The sequence below is a fragment of the Macaca nemestrina genome, chromosome 16 (genome assembly GCF_043159975.1).
Source record: "Macaca nemestrina isolate mMacNem1 chromosome 16, mMacNem.hap1, whole genome shotgun sequence".
In the NCBI taxonomy this organism is placed as follows: Eukaryota; Metazoa; Chordata; class Mammalia; order Primates; family Cercopithecidae; genus Macaca; species Macaca nemestrina.
In genome coordinates this window covers 98,170,475-98,185,293 of record NC_092140.1, presented here as the reverse complement: position 1 = coordinate 98,185,293, position 14,819 = coordinate 98,170,475, and the positions used below count along the sequence as shown (strand labels likewise).

General features: G+C 43.9%; 1 pseudogene; it reads left to right on the top strand.

The window, feature by feature from the left end:
* The first annotated feature begins 474 nt into the window (after positions 1 to 474).
* On the top strand, positions 475 to 962 carry LOC105490194 (coiled-coil-helix-coiled-coil-helix domain-containing protein 2 pseudogene; annotated as a pseudogene).
* The last annotated feature ends 13,857 nt before the right edge of the window (positions 963 to 14,819 follow it).

The window sequence follows — 14,819 nt, the reverse complement described above, 5'->3', positions numbered from 1 at the left end:
AATCAAAATTAACCGTGTGTCACCAGTAGTTGCACCTGCGCCACAGTCATATAAGCTCATTTTACTTTTCTTAGACATTTTCTATAATAAAAGGTTTTGGGCCGGGCGCGGTGGCTCAAGCCTGTAATCCCAGCACTTTGGGAGGCCGAGACGGGCGGATCACGAGGTCAGGAGATCGAGACCATCCTGGCTAACACAATGAAACCCCGTCTCCACTAAAAATACAAAAAAAAAAATTAGCCGGGCGTGGTGGCGGCGCCTGTAGTCCCAGCTACTCGGGAGGCTGAGGCAGGAGAATGGCGGGAACCCGGGAGGCGGAGCTTGCAGTGAGCCGAGATCGCGCCACTGCACTCCAGCCTGGGCGACAGAGCGAGACTCCGCCTCAAAAAAAAAAAAAAAAAAAAAAAAAAAAAAAAAAAAAAGGTTTTGAATAAAAAAGATTTGAAGAAAAGGCCGAGCCGTCGTGTGCCTAGCATGCTGCGTGGAAGCCGAAGCTTGACCTCCCGCATGACCCCTCTGGTCAGCCGGGCCCCTCAGATGAGAATTGCACCCAGGCCAGCACCAGCCGCTAAGCCGCCAGCAGCGGCACCCCCATCTGCAGTTGGCTGTCCTGCTGCTGCGCCTCAGCAGCCAGGTCTGATGGCCCAGATGGCAACCACTGCATCTGGCGTGGCTGTGGGCTCTGCTGTCGGGCACACACTGGGTCACACCATTACTGGGGGATTTAGTGGAGGAAGTAATGCTGAGCCTGCGAGACCTGACATTACTTACCAGGAGCCTCAGGGAGCCCAGCTGGTACAGCAGCAGCAGCCTTTCTTCTATGCGATCAAACAGGTTTTGGAGTGTGCCGAGAACCAGGATGACATCAAGCTCTGTGAGGGTTTCAATGAGGTGCTGAAACAGTGCTGACTTGCAAAAGGATTGGCCTAATCAAGAAGTTCAACCTGGAGAAATGGGAAATCAGCTCTATAACCAAGTTAATTTAGTATAAAAATAGAATTGATAGTGAAGGTATAAAGTGGAACCATTAGTTGCTTCCTTGCTTCTGAATTGAAATGGAAGGAGGTGTTCCTACTCCGTAGAAGTTGGAGCTGGGCAAATGTTTGTGTGGCCTCCTTAAAATAGTTGTTGTGATTTTATTCTTTGTGAGTTCATTAGAATAAAGTCATTTTCTTCCAAGAGAAAAAAAAAAGATTTGAAATATTGGACAAGTTAACTTATCCTGAATGTGTGGAAGATAACTACCGCAGCTTAGAACGCATGAGCTGCTCTTTACTATGTTTTTATGAACCCACCTAAATGGAATGAACAATAAAAGAACCTTGGAATCTGTTTCCATTACGCAAACTTGATGGCACACAGGTGAACTGCAAAATTCCAACTGCAGAATTTCATGATAATTGATAGGTATTCCTTTATGTCTAAGATGATTTCAAAATAATCGTCTCCTTAGAATTCGTGGCAACAGATAATGTATTAGTTTGCTGGGGCTGCCATAACAAAGTACCACAAACTAGGGGTGGGGGTGGAGTTAAATAAGAGAACTTTATTGTCTGACAGTTCTGGAGGCCAGAGATTTTCAAACATACACAAAAGTACAGAGAATAATATAATGATATATGTATCCATCACTCTGTTTCAACAGTGACCATCATTTTGTCATTCCTGAGAATGAGGAGCGCTCCAGAGTGCAGTTTTTGGAGATAACGTTTTAACTAAAAAGGATTACTTCAATTGGGACTTTTTTTTTTTTTTTTTTTTTTGAGACGGAGTCTCCCTCTGTGGCCCACGCTGGAGTGCAGTGGCACGATCTCGGCTCACTGCAAGCTCCACCTCCTGGGTTCATGCCATTCTCCTGCCTCCGCCTCCTGAACAGCTGGGACCACAGGCGCCCGCCACCACGCCCTGCTAATGTTTTGTATTTTTAGTAGAGATGGGGTTTCACCATGCTAGCCAGAAGATCTTGATCTCCTGACCTTGTGATCTGCCCGCCTCGGCCTCCCAAAGTGCTGGGATTACAGGTGTAAGCCACCGCACCTGGCCTCAATTGGGATATTTTTAATCACTGTGGCAATCTGGTAAGGAGGTATTTTCAGGATTTTTATTTTAGGGGATAAGGGTCTTCAAATCAGGATCTGCACTTTAAAAACAGTGTAGGCCGGGCACGATGGCTCACGCCTGTAATCGCAGCACTTTGGGAGGCTGAGGCAGGTGAATCACATGGTTAGGAGTTCAAGACCAGCCTGGCCAAAATGGTGAGACCCATCTCTACCAAAAATACAAAAATTAGCTGGATGTGGTGGCATGTGCCTGTAACCCCAGCTGCTTGGGGGACTGAGGCAGGAGAATCACTTGAACCTGGGAGGCAAAGGTTGCAGTGAGCTGAGATAGCGCCACTGCACTCCAGCCTGGCGACAGAGCGACACTCCATCTCTAAATAAGTAAGTAAGTAAATAAATAAATAAATAACAGTGTAGAGGCAATAAGAGAAATAGTTATTCTTTATTCCCAAAGGTATATAATATTGCTTGACAGTCACATCAACAAATATTTGCACCAAAGTGTTACAGAGGTTTTGATAAAAGCATGTGCCAGGCATACTACGGTCACAGTGAAAAGCGTGGCCCATAAAACATTCCCTTCACTATGGCCCTTAGAAACCTGGCTTTAACCCAAGGAAACTGCTTCCTCTGTAGCTCTTCAAATGCTACAGAGGAAGCAGTTGGGGAAAATTCTTATTTCCTCCAGTTCCATATATGATGAAGCCTGGAATGTTGGCATTCTTCTATTTCTCCATTGCTACTTACAGATCATTACCTATTTTTTTTCTACTAAAAATAATATTCTTGGTGGGGCATGGTGACTCACACCTGTAATTCCAGCACTTTGGGAGGCTGAGGTGGGCAGATCACCTGAGGTTGGGAGTTTGAGACCAGCCTGACCAACATAGTCAAACCCCATCTCTACTAAAAATACAAAATTAGCCAGGTGTGGTGGCAGGCACCTGTAATCCCAGCTACTTGGGAGGCTGAGGCAGGAGAATCGCTTGAACCTGGGAGGCAGAGGTTGCAGTGAGCTGAGATCAAACCATTGCACTCTAGCCTGGCCAACAAGAGCGAAATTCTGTCTCAAAAAAAAAAAAAAAAAAAAAAGAGGTGGTGCACATCTGTAATCCCAGCTACTTGGGAGGCTGAGGCACGAGAGTCACTTGAACCTGGGAGCCGAAGGCTGCAGTGAGCCAAGATGGTGCCACTGCACTCCAGCCTGGATGACAGAGTGAAACTCTGTCTCAAAAAAAAAAAAAAGAAAAGAAAAGGTAATATTCTTTTTCTACCATAAGTATACATGTTAAATGCAAAAAAAGAAAAAAAAAGTTGGAAAGTATCCATACGCACACTCACATTACCTGTACCAACTGATAACCATTTACACTTTGGTGCCAGTCTATCTAGTTTTTTCTCTACGCGTATCTTTATACATAGATCTAGACATATATTTTATAAATAGGATTATCATATACATGCTTGTTCTTTGCTTACTTTTAAAAAAATTGGCTGGGCGTGGTGGCTTATGCCTGTAATCCCAGCACTTTGGGAGGCTGAGGTGGGCAGATCATTTGAGGTCAGGAGTTCAAGACCAGCTTGGCCAACATGGTGAAACCCTGTCTCTACTAAAAACACAAAAATTAGCCTGGCGTGCTATCACGTGCCTGTAATCCCAGCTACTTGGGAGGTTGAGGTAGGAGAATTGCTTGAACCTGGGAGGCAGAGGTTGCAGTGATCGCGCTATTGTGCTTCAGCCTGGCCAAAAAATCAAGACTTCATCTCGAAAAAAAAAACACAAAAACAAAACAAATATTGTGGCCGGGCGCGGTGGCTCACGCCTGTAATCCCAGCACTTTGGGAGGCCGAGGCGGGCGGATCACAAGGTCAGGAGATCGAGACCACGGTGAAACCCCGTCTCTACTAAAAATACAAAAAATTAGCCGGGCGCGGTTGTGGGCGCCTGTAGTCCCAGCTACTCGGGAGGCTGAGGCAGGAGAATGGCGTGAACCCGGGAGGCGGAGCTTGCAGTGAGCCGAGATCGCGCCACTGCACTCCAGCCTGGGCGACAGAGCGAGACTCCGTCTCAAAAAAAAAAAAAAAAAAAAAAAACAAATATTGTCCATGTTGATTATGCCACGACATTACTGTTAAGTTACTCATTGCATGATATGGATGAATCATAATTTATGGAACCAATACATGTTGTTGGACGTTTTATAGGTATCTTTGGTTTTGTTTTTTGTTGTTGTTGTTGTTGTTGTTTTGGTTTTTTTTTTTTTTTGAGACGGAGTCTTGCTCTGTCACCCAGGCTGGAGGGCAGTGGCGTGATCTCGGCTCACTGGAAGCTCCGCCCTCCGAGTTCACGCCAGTCTCCTGCCTCAGCCTCCTGAGTAGCTGGGACTACAGGCACCCGCCACCACACCTGGCTAATTTTTGTGTTTTTAATAGAGATGGGGTTTCATCGTGTTAGCCAGGATGGTCTCCATCTCCTGACCTCGTGATCCGCCCGCCTCACCACAACCTCTGCCTCCCGAGTTCAAGAGATTCTCCTGTTTCAGCCTCCCAAGTAGCTGGGACTGCGGGCATGTGCCACCACGCCTGCCTAATTTTGTATTTTTAGTAGAGACGGGGTTTCTCCATGTTGGTAAGGCTAGTCTCGAACTCTCGACCACAGGTGATCCGCCCACCTAGGCCTCGCAAAGTGCTGGGATTACAGGCACGAGCTACCATGCCTGGCGTTTTGTTTTTGAGACTGGGTCTCGCTTTGTAACCCAGGCTGGATTGCAGTGGCATGATCTCAGCTCACTGCAACCTCCGCCTCCCAGGTTCAAGCAATTCTCCTGCCTCAGCCACCTGAGCAGCTGGGACTATAGACGCAGGCCACCATGCCCGGCTAATTTTTATATTTTTAGTAGAGATGGGGTTTCACCTTATTGGCCAGGCTGGTCTCAAACTTCTGACCTCGTGATCCACCTACATTGGCCTCCCAAAGTGCTGGGATTACAGGTGTGAGCCACCGTGCCTGGCCAGGCATTTTTGTTTTAATATTCAGTTATTATGGCTACACATTTTATGTATTTAATTGTGTTTTTATTTTTACTGATTCAGTCTCGCTGTGTTGCCTAGGCTGGTTCAAACACCTGGGCTTAAGGAATCCTCATACCTCAGCCTCCCAAAGTACTGAGATTACAGATAAGAGCGACCGTGCCTGGCCAAGGATGCAAATTTTAGAACTTAGTTTTTTGAAGCTTTTGAGCTCAACTTACAAATATTGTCATTTAATTTATAAATCGAATATGGTTTTGAAATTTAAAACACTCATCTTGTACTTCGATAAGTAAGCATCCTATAAATTAAAATTATTGAATTGTATTAAATCTTCCTAAACATTCAACACCTTTATGAAATTCTCTTAGAAGTTTCAAACTAGTCACACATTTAGTAAATTTATTCCTCTGTAGTGCTTCAAACACCTAATAAAAGTGCATTTACAAGCATACTAATGCAAAATTTGCAGATTTACTAATTAGATCCCTTCACTTGTTTACACAGTGATTACAAACTTAATTAGCTACATTTTTCTAAGTATTTCACCTAAAAACATAAATCTGTCAGATTCTCTTAAATCATATGAAACACCTCAAATCATGAACAAAACACAGAAACTATAACAGATTGCAAACTTATTACACCTGCACAAAAATATTAACTTTGTAATTTGCATCAGTTTTTTAAATAATCTAAAAGCTTCCCAGAGTTGCAAGTTTACTCTCCTGCCTAAGAGGAGCTCAGGATGACTCTGATTTGTGCTTACGATTATAGGTTATAGATCTGGCATCAGGAGGCGGAAGCTGGGTGCACCTTTCGGGATAATTCATACAGGGCAGTCTCTTTTGGCTAGTTCACATCACGTTTTTTAAAAATTAAAAAATCTGGCTTATCATGTATTCCTCTTAGCCACCGCCACTTTTTTTTTTTTTTTTTTTTTTTTTTTTTGACAGGGTCTCACTCTATCACCCAGGCTGGAGTGCAATGGTGCAATCTTAGCTGATTGCAACCTCTGCCTCCCGGGCTCAAGGGATCCTTCCACCTCAGCCCCCCAAGTAAATGGGACTACAGGCATGCACCACCATACCTGGCTATTATTTGTATTTTTTGCAGACACTGGGTTTTGCCATGTTGCCCAGGCTGGTCCTGAGCACAAGCGCTATCTTCCCACCTCCGCCTCCTCCCAAAGTGCTAGGATTACAGGTGCGAGCCGCCATGTCTGGCCACTACTACCTTTTTGAACTGTAATCTCTTACACAACTTTTCACTTCCTGAATTGAGTGGAAGGAATGTTGCACTCCCAGCTACTCTCATTCATTTGCACCTCTCCACTCAAACACTTTTCATGATGACGAATATCCATCCAATCGTCTACCCTTAAAGAACATAGACACCCTTGCTGCCAACAACTTTGACCACAATTTACCAGTCCGTTTCTGTTGTTACACCTTGAAATCCTCTACCTTTGAAATCTTAAATTTCCATACACCAATCTAATAGCAACTCCCAATCCCCTCCCTGGTCTACATCTCAATTCGAGTCTAATGAGGTTTGTGTGATTAAAAATCTGCTAGAATTGGTCTGGAAGGTGACTTTTAAAGGAAGGAAAGGGAAAAACATGGCTTGATAGTGCCAATATAAAGAATTTGTTATGAATTTGAGTGATTGCTAGGTGATGACCCTGTAGGGAGAGATCACTAGATGAGTTCAGGTGGCAAATAGAAAACTCCTCTTGGGGTGCAGTGAGAGATGAAGGTAGTGATATGAAAGGATGGGGATCAATTTTATATGAGGGCTTTAATTTGAAATGGGAATTTGGTGATATTCTCAGAGCAGCACAAGTTTTCATGCCATGGAAAAGCAGCGGGAAAATGTAAATCTTGCCAATAACACGGGAAAATCTCCAAGGGTGCCCAATGACTTACTTGCCTATAAACAAAGCCATTCCTGAGCACTTCTGGCTATGACATTTCAAAATAAATGTTTTAGAGAATTTTACGGACACTTTTATGATTTTAGAGGATAAACTAGATTTCATAAATTTTGTTTCCTCCCCTTTGCCCCCTAAAAATCATGAACATAATCCTGAAAATCTCAGCATTCCAGCAAACAATAACCTAATGTCATCAGTCAGTTAGGATTACTATGAGTATATATACCAACAACATTTTAACATTTCCAGATTTATAGTTAACAAAATGCAATCATATTAACTAAAGACTTGCTCTGCTTGAATCAGTTTCAAGTATTCAAGGGATTATTAATGGATTTTAGCTAAAGTTAAAATGGCTCACAACTAGCAACCTTTACGCTGGTCCTAAGAATTTCTGCCTCCTGTCATTCATGCTTTTGGTTAATGCCCTCCCCTGAGTGTAAGAGCTAATGACTCCCTTCTGACACAAAGAACATGGCAAAATTGACAGGACGTCATTTTCACAGTTTGGTTACCAAAAAAACAAAAAACAAAAAACTGTGGCTTCCAGCCTGAGCAGCAAACTCAGACTCTGTCTCTATAAAAAAAAATTCAATTTAGCCAGACACAGTGGTGTGAGCCCAGCTGCTCGGGAGGCTGAGGCAGGAGGATCTCTTGAGCCCAGGAATTCGAGGCTGCAGTGAGCCATAATTGCATCACTGCATTCCAGCCTGGGCAACAGTGAGACCTTGTCTTAAAAAAACAAAGCAGGTTCTTTCCTCTCAGAAGCCCCTCTCTCTCACTAGAGAGAGAGCTGTTCTCCTCTCTCTTTCTTCTATTAAACCTCCACTCCTAAAACCACAAAAACAAAACAAAACCCTAAAAAACTAGCCTGGGCAACATGGCAATACCCTGTCTCTACGAAAAACACAAACAAACTAGCCAGGCCTGGTGGCGTGTGCCTGTAGTCCTAGCTACTTGGGAAGCTGAGGTGGGAGGTTTGCTTGAGCCCCGGAAGTCCAGGATGCAGTGAGCCGAGATGGCCACTGCACTCCAGCCTCGGCAACAGAGTGACACTGCCAAAAAAAATAAAAATAAGACTGTTGCTTCCATCTTGTTTGCCCTCTCTCCCTCTGAGAGAAGTCAGCTACCATATCTTGAGCTTCCTATGAAAGGTTCATGAGGTAATGAGCCAATGTCCCTGGCCAACAGCCAGGGAGGACATGAGGTCTGACAATAGGCACATATTGAGCTTAGAAGGCAATGCTCCCTCCCTCAGTCAAGCTTTGAGATGACTGCAGCCCTGGCTTTGATTACAGCTTGTGGGCGACCCTGGGACAGAGGAACCCACCTAAGCCACACCCAGATTCCTGACCTATAGAAACTGTGAGATAATAAATGTTCATTTTGTTTGTTTGTTTCTTCGTGACGGAGTCTCACTCTGTGGCCCAGGCTGGAGTGCAGTGGCACAGTCTTGGCTCACTGCAACCTCCACCTCCCAGGTTCAAGCGGTTCTCCTGCCTCAGCCTCCCAAGTAGCTGGGATTACAGACATCTGCCACCATGCCCAGCTAATTTTTGTCTTTTTAGTAGAGATGGGGATTCACCATGTTGGCCAGGCTGGTCTCAAACTCCTGACCTCAAGTGATCCACCCGCCTCTGCCTCCCAAAGTGCTGGGATTACAGGCATAAGCCACCGCACCTGGCCAAATGTTTGTTATTTTGAGATGCTAAGCTTTGAATTAATCTGTTAAGCTGCAACAGATAACTGTACAATTTTTCTAAGCCTTTCTTTCTTTCCTTCCTTCCTTCCTTCCTTCCTTCCTTCCTTCCTTCCTTCCTTCCTTCCTTCCTTCCTTCCTTCCTTCCTTTTTTTTTTTGAGACAGAGTCTGGCTGTGTTGCCAGGCTGGAGTGCAGTGGTGTGATCTCTGGGTTCAAGCAATTCCCCTGCCTCAGCCTTCCAAGTAGCTGGGACTACAGGTGCACGCCACCAGCCTGGCTCGTTTTTTTGTATTTTAGTAAAGACGGGGTTTCACCATGTTAGCCAGGATGGTCTCGATCTCCTGACCTCGTGATCCACCCACCTTGGCCTCCCAAAGTGCTGGGTAGCCTACTTTCAAACCTTAATAAATGAATTGAGAAATGTATAAAACTTTGGTCAGTGCAGGAAATCATTACATTTGATGAAAGGAGAAAATGTTAAAATGCGTTGAAAAGAAAGAGGAGCAATGAGAATTTACTAGTAATCATATATGAAACTATATTTTTATTCTATCATTAATATAAATGTTTTGGCCGGGCGTGGTGGCTCACGCCTGTAATCCGGCACTTTGGGAGGCTGAGGTGGGGAGATCACGAGGTCAGGAGATCGAGACCATCCTGGCCAACATGGTGAAACCCCATCTGTACTAAAATACAAAAAATTAGCCAGGCATGGTGGCACACGCCTGTAGTCTCAGCTACTCGGGAGGCTGAGGCAGGGGAATTGCTTGAACCCAGGAGGCGGAGGTTGCAGTGAGCTGAGATCCTGCCACTGCACTCCAGTCTGGCAACAGAGCAAGACTCTGTCTCAAAAAAAAAAAACAAAGTTTCTTTGTGTTGACCTCCCAAGGTGCTGGGATTACAGGCGTGAGTCACCACACTGGGCTCATATTTGTTTACTCATTCATTTAATAAATATTTATGGAAATCTTTCTGTGCACCAAGTGCTGAGTTAAATAGAAACAGTCCTTGCCCTCATGGAGCCCACAGCGCAGGAGGACAGATAAATATGAAACAAATAATCTATAATTACAAATTGTGATAAATGCTACAAGGGGAAAGTGCGGGGTGCTGCGAGAGACTATATAATGGAGACATCATTTAAATTGGATGATAAGGAAAAGGCTCTCTGAGGAGATTTAAACTGAGACCTGTATCAGGATGTGTTCAAGTCAGGCAAAGTGTGTATGGTGGGAGAGAGGGGGCTATATTCCAGGCGGAAGAAATAGTATGTGTAAGGACCTTGAAGTAGAATAGTTTGTTGTGTGGAGGAACTGAAATAAGGCCCGAGGGGGTCCACCAATAGGAGATGAGCTGGAGAGATATACCATATCACACAGTTCTCTGAAGGTCATGCTAAGGAGTTTGGATTCATATTGAATTCAATGGGAAATGAAGGTTGTAATTGGGGATGGCAAGGGTGTGGTCGTCCAGTTTACCTTGTAAAATGCTGATTGACTGCTCTGTAGAGAATAGATTATACAAGATAAAGTAGGAGGCTGATGATGATTTAAACAAGGCTCTGGGCAGTGGAGGGGAAGATAAGACAATGGGTGGATGTTGAAGGCTGAAGGGAGTTAGGGAGAAGCTGTTCAGGATGACTCTCAGGTTTCTTTTCTTTTTCTTATTATTTATTCATTTTATTTTGAGACAGGGTCTCACTCTCTGGCCCAGGCTAGAGTGCAGTGGCGCAATCATGTCTCACTGCAGCCTCGACTTCCCAGGCAGGTGATTCTCCCACCTCCACCTCCCAAGTAGCTGGCTCATGCCACCATGCCTGGCTAATTTTTTGTTTTATTAGAGATGGGGTTTCACCATGTTGTCCAGGCTGGCATTGAACTCCTGGGTTCAAGCAATCCACCTGCCTTGGCCTCCCAAAGTACTGGACTCTCAGGTGTCTGCCTTAAGACAAACTGGGTGTTTGGAAATGCCCTTTATTTTATTTTTTTTTTTTGAGATGGAGTTTCACTCTGTCGCCCAGGCTGGAGTGCAGTGGTGCGATCTCGGCTCACTGCAAGCTCCACCTCCCGGGTTCATGACATTCTCCTGCCTCAGTCTCTCGAGTAGCTGGGACTACAGGCGCCCACCACCATGCCCAGCTAATTTTTTGTATTTTTAGTAGAGACGGGGTTTCACTGTGTTAGCCAGGATGGTCTCGATCTCCTGACCTTGTGATCTGCCCGCCTCGGCTTCCCAAAGTGCTGGGATTACAGGCGCAAGCCACTGCGACAGGCCGGAAATGCCCTTTATTAAGATGGGAATGACTGGCAGAGAAAGAAGCTTGGAGAAATAGTGCAATTTTGACAAGCTAAGGTTGAAAATTCAAATAATAACATCAGGTAAGCATTTTGACTTACAAGTCTGGAGGTTAGAAGAGATGTCTGAGGCGGCGATAGAAATTTGGGTGTCACCAGCCTATGGATAGTATTTAACCCATGAGACTGAAATCTGGGAAGTGGTGAGATTATCTAGGAAAATAGTTCAGAAGGAGGATAGAAGAGCCCAGAAAACACAATATCCAAGTGAAAGTGTATATTCTGCAAGAAAGTAGGCTATGGAGCAGCAGCCAGCAGGCTTCCCTTTTCATTGGGAAATGAAATGATTCTGTTCATTGATCCACCCTATTATGTATATCTATATTGACTTTCTAAGTGAATTCTCATCTAAAGGTCCTAGAGTATTTTTTTTTTTTCCCTTGCTGTCAGAGCCAAAGGAAGGATCCAGGTTTTGGGGATACCTGAATCATACAATTTTGGGAAACTTCTTAAGGAAAAAGAATACAAAATTCGAAGTGTAAAATTAGGCACAAAAGCAAATATTTATTTAGAATTGAATCACAACAAATTACAGATTTTCAAAAGCTGACAAATATCACAGATTTCACAAAATCAAGACAACTTAATTTTTATTAAATTATTTTAATTAATGAATTAGTTATTCATTAATTAACCACATGACACAACTTTTTTCTTTTTTTTTTTTTTTTTCTTTGAGACAGGGTCTCGCTCTGTCACCCAGGCTAGAGAGCAGTGGTGCACTTTTGGCTCACTGCAGCCTCTGTTTCCCGGGCTCAAGCAATCCTCCCACCTCAGCCTCTGGAGTAGCTGGGACTACAGGTGTGCACCACCATGCCTGGCTAATTTTTGTATTTTTAGCGGAAATGGGGTTTCACCATGTGTCCCAGGCTGGTCTCCAATTCCCGGGCTCCAGCAATCCGCCTGCTTCAGCCTCCCAAAGTACTAGGATTATAGTCATGAGCCATTGCAGCCAGCTACACAATTTTTTTTCCCATCTTTTTTGGATGCATAATTTTTTATTATCTCTTCTCATGACAATGCTTTTGGAAAATCACTCTACAGAGAGAATAGAAAGATAATTCAATCTTTTATAAAGCCCATGGTCAATCAAACTTCATTTATATATATTTTTTCTTTTTTATGTATCTGTCCTCACAATCTGTTCCCACAAACTTCATTTTTTATTATTAATTGTTTAAAATTTTTACATTTCAACTCGATTGGTTATGCCATGTAAAGTTTTAGAACTATTGTTAAATTTGAGAAAATCTCGATCAAATTTCTTTCATATATGAGTGGTAAGATTTCACTGCTTCGGTGCCAATTTGTATGCTATCTTGTCTGGAACCACCCGACTGTCAGGACAAGATGTGTTAGATATGCTAGGATACAGGCCAATCATGGGTGCATAAAACATATGACTTCACACAAAAGCACACTTGATGTTTGTAATAATGCTACAGACAGCCCTGCAAACACAGAAATTTGGATTAATTCTATTTTGTGTCATTCCCATTAAAAAAAAAGAATGTGTTTATACTTGTACATAGTACACTGCTGAATACATTCCTTATAGAGAAGACTTCAATTTGACTAGGTATTGATGAGAACCTAAGCTTTCAGATTACAATTTCACAAGTTCAATGACTGGAAGAATTTTCTACAGATTAAGTTCTAGCTTTGCATATTTCAAATCTTATTTCCCCTCCACTAACCAATACTGTAGGTTCACATACAATACAAGTTCTGGCCTTGGATTTTGGTGTCATGGTTCATGGCCAGCTGGCACTGGGAGGTAGGAGTGCACTTAGGAGCCATTTCTACAACCTGGATGACTATCATTGACTGAATTACACACAGAATTGACTGCGAGTTCCACAAAAATATCTCACAGAACCCAATCTAAATAAATATATCCCCAACTCAACATCCCAACATCACCCAACAAGAGGGGAAGTACAAGTGGATAGCTTTAACCAATTGCAGTTAAAATACGTTACTTTTGAACATCTTACAAATATGTATAACCATGACAGCACATTACTAGGGTCCCTCCCAGGGCCTTAACAGGATCCTATGCAAGCCAAACTTCATTAGCTTCATGGTATATCTACCTCTAGTCACAGCGTTAAAACTCCCGAAACAGCAGTGTTAACTACCCACAGCTAGATCCCTTTTTCATTCCCTCTTTGAGGGAGAACTGTTATTTCACTCCCATCATAAACTCTTGTGAGTTAGTCCTGGGGAAATCTCAAAGTGATGATTTAAGACCTGCTCTGGAGACCCCAATGGCTAGTATTTTAGTTTCAGTTTTGCAAGATGAAAAGAGTTGTGGAGATTGGTTGCACAACAAAGTGAATATACTTAACACTACTGAACTGTACACTTAAAAACGGTTAAGACAGGCTGGGCACGGCAGCTCATGCCTGTGATCCCAGCACTTTGGGAGGCTGAGGCAGGCGGATCATGAGGTCAGGAGATCAAGACCATTCTGGTAAGCATGCTGAAACCCCATCTCTACTAAAAATACACACACACACAAATTAGCTAGGCGTGGTGATGTGTGCCTATAGTCCAGCTACTCAGGAAGCTGAGGCAGGAGAATCGATTGAACCCAGGAGGCGGAGGTTGCAGTGGGCCGAGATCGCGCCACTGCATTCCAGCCTGGTGACAAAGCGAGACCCTCAGAAAAAAAAAAAAGAAAAAAAAAAGGTTAAGGTAGGGACCGGGTGCCTCATGCCTGTAATCTCAGTACTTTGGGAGGCTGAGGTGGGTGGATCACCTGAGGTCAGGAGTTTGAGACCAGCTGGCCAACATGGTGAAACCCCGTCTCTACCAAAAATACAAAAATGAGCTGGGCGTGGTGACAGGTGCCTGTAATCCCAGCTACTTGGGAGGCTGAGGCAGGAGAATCACTAGAACCTGGGAGGTGGAGGTTGCAGTGAGCTGAGACTGCGCCACTGCACTCCAGCCTAGGTGACAAGAGCGAAATTCCATCTCAAAAAAAAAAAAAAAAAAAAAGGTTAGGGCATTGTAAAGATACATGCATGCTTATGTTCATTGCAACACTATTGACAATAGCAAAGACGTGGAATCAACCTAATGCCCATGAATAACAGACTGGATAAAGGAAATGCGGTACATAGGCTGGGCGCAGTGGCTCACGCCTGTAATCTCAGCACTTTGGGAGGTTGAGGCAGGCAGATCACGAGGTCAGGAGATGGAGACCATCCTGGCTAACATGGTGAAACCCCATCTCTACTAAAAATACAAAAATTAACCGGGCATGGTGGTGTGAGTGCCTATAATCCCAGCTACTCGGGAGGCTGAGGCACAAGAATCACTTGAACCCAGGAGGCAGAGGTTGCAGTGAGCCAAGATTGTGCCACTGCACTCCAGCCTGGGCAACAGAGGAGACTCTATCTCAAAAAAAAAAAAAAAAAAGAAAAAGAAAAAGAAAGAAAATGTGGTACATATACACCATGGAATACCATGCAGCCATAAAAAAGAACGAGATCATGTCCTGTGCAGGAACATGGATGGACCTGGAAGCCATTATCCTCAGCAAACTAACGCAGGAACAGAAAACCAAACACCACATATTCTCATTTATAAGTGGGAGCTGAATGATGAGAACACATGGATGCAGAGAAGGGAACAACATACGCTGGGGCCTGTGGGGTGGGGGCTGGGGGAGGGAAAGCATCAGGAAGAATAGCTAATGGATGCTGGGCTTAATACTCAGGTGATGGGTTG